Raw genomic sequence first — 4,766 nt, forward strand, 5'->3', positions numbered from 1 at the left:
AATAATTGCGGCTGTCCCATCAAAGGCGGGAAGAAAGCCGTTTTTTTTTAAATCTCATTTCGTGCTGCGCACTGATACGTGTATCAAGATTGAAATTTCAGGTTTCCTCAGTTATGTTCTATTTTATAAGTGTACTGGCATTCATGTTATATCAATTTATTTTAGCACGAAATGAACTCTTGTAGGTTTAGTAAGTATTTTGGAGGGGCAGAAACGGGATTAAGAATACGTGGACATTTTTAAAATTACAATTTACAGATAAAAGGTGTTAATTCAGAACAAAAGACAAATGTTTAGGGAAATTATTTATGAAGGCGCAGAATATGTAAGTCATCTGTGAACATAGGTACAGCAATAAGATCTTGCTTTAATTCTATGAAACTCTCCATAAGGACGTTATTCCACGGCTGCAAACTAATGTACAAGGGACTTGAAATATGACTATTTCGCTGGTTGAACCTACCCTAACCTAACCCGAACTACTGCTACTCTACTACTACTAGTATACTATTATTACTACTACTACTGAACTACTACCATTACTGCCTTACTATACTACTACTACTACTGCTACTAGCCTATTATTATACTATCATTGCTACTACCAGGGCCGAAACCAGCTACAAAGGTTTGGGAGGACCGTAAATATGTTACGGGGGGAAAAGTCTTTAAAATTATCTTATAAATATCTAACTTTTGTATTTTGTATTAATAATTTCTGAAGTCTGGAGAGGCCACAGAAAGTTTAGAGGGACCTGGCCCCCCTCTGGTTGCGGGCCAGGCTACTACTAAACTACTACTCTACTACTACTGCCTTACTACTACTATACTATCATTATTACTATTACTACTACTCAGTGTGCACCCATATATATATTTTTTAAAATGTAATTTTTGAACAATTATCTCTTGTAGCGCCCTTGAATTTTACCTGTTCCTGGTGGATCACTGGCATGCGCCAACACGTGTACAGTCTAGAAGGCGTGATGACACTATTTTCATCGAGAAATGTGGGTTTCAAACTAATATGAATTTGTCCACGTATTATTGATCTGAACAGCGGGAACTGCTCTATCCCAATTTAGGGATGTACATTAACACTGATGTAATAAAGTAATTATGCAGCCTATACCTAAGCTACACGAGGTTTACGTTTACGCACCCAGCGTTTCAACTTTTGAAGTATTTCGTTTTATTAGCTTATCGACGTCGACCATACCCTAGACGCCGCATGGACAAAGTCGCACATAGTACGAACTATTCGCAAAATGAAGTAGGTGAATCACGTATCGACAATTTTCGAATTTATTACTGCCTTAAAATGGGGAGGTCCTTAAGTGACATGAATTCCCGTCTATATCTGTGTACGTTGTGGAGTACACGCACAACAATTAGGGGAGAGGTGCCGAATATCGCACCCATTTTATTTTTCGTACGTAGCGAAGCAGAAATAGTTGAAAATGAAAACAGAACGAGGACAAGGCAAAGGATGGAGTGTTTGCCAACTCGTGTGATGCCTAGAATGGATTTCAATATATTACATACTTGTACATAACGTTTTAAACAAAAGTCTACGATTTTCCGAGTTGAAAAGAAGTGTGCATAATATCGTACCCCGGTGCGATATTATGAACACATTCTGTAAGGGCATAATGTGCAGGACTTTGTTGCCAAAAACAAGGACAAGAAGTTATAATGAGTCATGTAATTAAACAGACGCCTCTTACATATTAATATGCTACAACTATTAAGGCCTCGTACATGCTACAATAGGAAAAAAAGCTTGGTCTACATTCTAAAGCATACAACACATTCTTGTACAAATTATCCTGAACTGGAACATGGACATTGCAGAATAGCATACATGTGTGCTACAAATTACAAATGAAACATCGAAATTGCATAGGGCTACACAGCTAGAAATATTCAATGAAATATGGAATGGATGCTTTGAGAAAACATTAGGAAATATGTAGTTATAGAAGAGGCGAAATAAAAAAAGCAATGGCGCTAATGCGGTTCAGTGTTCACGTCAAATTCAATGTGAAAATGATTATTCTAATGTTCCAAACACAAATCACACACAAACTGCTTGTAGTCGTCAGTACTCGTGCATAGCTCATGCCACCAAGAGCTACACTGAATACAACGGATCCATTTTTCGCCTAATTTGTCACGTGAAAATGTTCCGTTCCAATAAGGACATTCTCAGTCTCCATTTTCACTGTCTTCATCAGTTGACACTAAATGAAAAGACATATCCAAATCTTCATCACTGGTTATGCCAGGGCTTCTTTCCCGTGTTCTTTTCTTCCCCTTCTTTAACGTTTGTTTATTCTCTGTACGAACATGTGTCCTTTCCAATTCGCTTTGCTGCTTTCTTTTCATTTTGTTTGACTGTTCCTTTTTGAGATGCGCGTTGCAAATCTTCAGTGAGTTTATTTTTGTGTGGTGAGCTTGTTAGAAGATTAGCAGAGCCACCTCGTCTTCCTCTAGACATACCAGGATTAGGCACATGATGAGGCACTGGACTTACAACCGATGGTAAGACGAGCGACGATTCACTGGAGGTGCATCCATTTGAAGAATGCGAAGACTGGTTGAACGTATCGGTGTTTCCTAAATAACTGCCTTCAAAAGTCGTTGAAGAGTGAGCAGCAGGTGACTCATGCAGGCCTAATGCTGTAGATGTCTTGGGGGTCTTCTGTTGGTGATGTAGGCTAAAGTGTTCTCACGTGTGTGGAAGCCACAGTCCCTCCGTTTGCTGCTTCCTTGCTGACTTCTTCGTTTGCTTCAGCAATGTATTCATGCTCAGGAAATATATTGCGATCGCAGGGATACAGACCAGTCACTCGATATCCATTGGCAGCTACTTCAATTGTGGCAGCCTTTTGTAAGCTTCTCCAAACAATGCTGCAACTTCGTAGTGGGTAACTGCTCTGTGTTTGTTATGTTTGAGCCATGTTTCTATTGCTTGCGCATAATATGTCTTCAGTGGTTGCATAAAAGCTCTGTCGAGAGGTAGCAATTTATGTGTCGTGTCTGGTGGCAAAGAACAAATGTGAACACCATTCTCGCGTGTCAATTGAAGCAACCTAACATTGCTCGTATGTGAGTAATGGCCATCCAGAATAAGAATAACTGGATTATCTTTGGAGGGTCTGACGTTCGTTAAGAACTGCTTCTTGAATCATTTAAGGAAACTATCAATTTGTATCCATCCTGAGCTGTGGCAATGAGCGATGGTACCATAAGGGGCACCATCCAGAAGTTCCTGCTTCATATTCTTTCTAGGATATACAATTAGGGGTGGCTAAAAATACCCTGACACACTCATGCATGAAACCATTGTAGCTAGGGAACCACGTTGCCCGGACGAAACTGAACCAACTTGCCTTTTCCTTTTAAGAGCAATCACCTTTGTTGTTTTGTGCTGGACGGTGGTAAGGCCTGTTTCGTCAACGTTGTAAATTTTTGTTGGGTCATAATGCACAATGTCAACCAGTGGTTCGTATATATCAAAAAAATGCATTAACCTTTTCTTTAATGAACCCCTTAAGTCTAGCAATACTTGTCGGTTGATGTTTTCCTAGAGTGAGCTTTGGATTGCTAGTCATAAAACCACGAAACCATTTAGCACCAGCTGACTAATCGTTCTTCGGAAATGGATGCGGAATTGGTTTCAGCGAGTTGAAAAGCTAAAAGTTTGATATGCTTGGCCGTTAAATCAGAAAACACAGATTCCATATCTACACAATACCTCACTAATTCACTTTCCAGATTGTACCCAAGAGTTGGTTTTTGCCCTAACCTAATGGAAATTAGCTTAACTATATCCTGTTCGGGACAACTCACACGGAACATACCCTGTACAGCTTTATGTGACATCATTCCAAGGTGAAAAGTGCTATTCGTAATATCGCACCCGTGCGGTATTTGGAACATATGCAGGGTGCGATATTCGGCACAATTGTTCATGCTAACATGGCGCCTACTTCTACCAACACATTTGGTATCCACTTCGCAATATACACTTTACACTATAACTAGGTAGTTACACATACCGTTTATGCACTAATTATATGATTATATCATACCTTTGACTGCAGAATATATCGTTGACGACAATCTTGCAAAATATTTTGGCCTTCACCAAAATTACAACAGCTCGTGCTTTTCTTATACGTGCATACAGCGCGGCGAAACTCCGTCTACTGGAGCAGATACCTCAGCCGATTATAGTACACGTGTTAACACCAGAGTGCAGCACTCCCCGGCCGAAATCCAATGGGGTACGGAATTAGGAAGGGGTGTGATAATCGGCACTTCTCCCCTAATGGATTTATCAAGAAATACTGAACCCACAAGTTCAGCACCCACATAACTGCATTACTTATGAACAAGGGCGCCCATTAAGGGGGGCATGGTCGGGCGCTTGCCCCTAAGAGGAAATTGTACTTGGGAATATTGAACACCCAACAGAATTTTTACATTACTTACAGCAAAATTCGAAACTATATTTGAAACGTCGCTTATACTTGCTCCCATTGGAAACCACAACATGGGCGCTCTTGCTTATGAACTGAATACTAAGAAAAATCCGTTCTCCGGACAGTGGTATATTCTACAAATATACAAAAACCTCTTGCTTATTACAGAAATCAGTATGGAGCATGTGCTACATACGCACTGCCCTTAAATGTTACATCATGCCATTGCAGGATGTCTGACATCTAACAGTTTTCCGTATATCACCTATGTTACAT

This window comes from Thermobia domestica, chromosome 16 (assembly GCF_964235325.1).
Source record: "Thermobia domestica chromosome 16, izTheDome1.hap1.1, whole genome shotgun sequence".
In the NCBI taxonomy this organism is placed as follows: Eukaryota; Metazoa; Arthropoda; class Insecta; order Zygentoma; family Lepismatidae; genus Thermobia; species Thermobia domestica.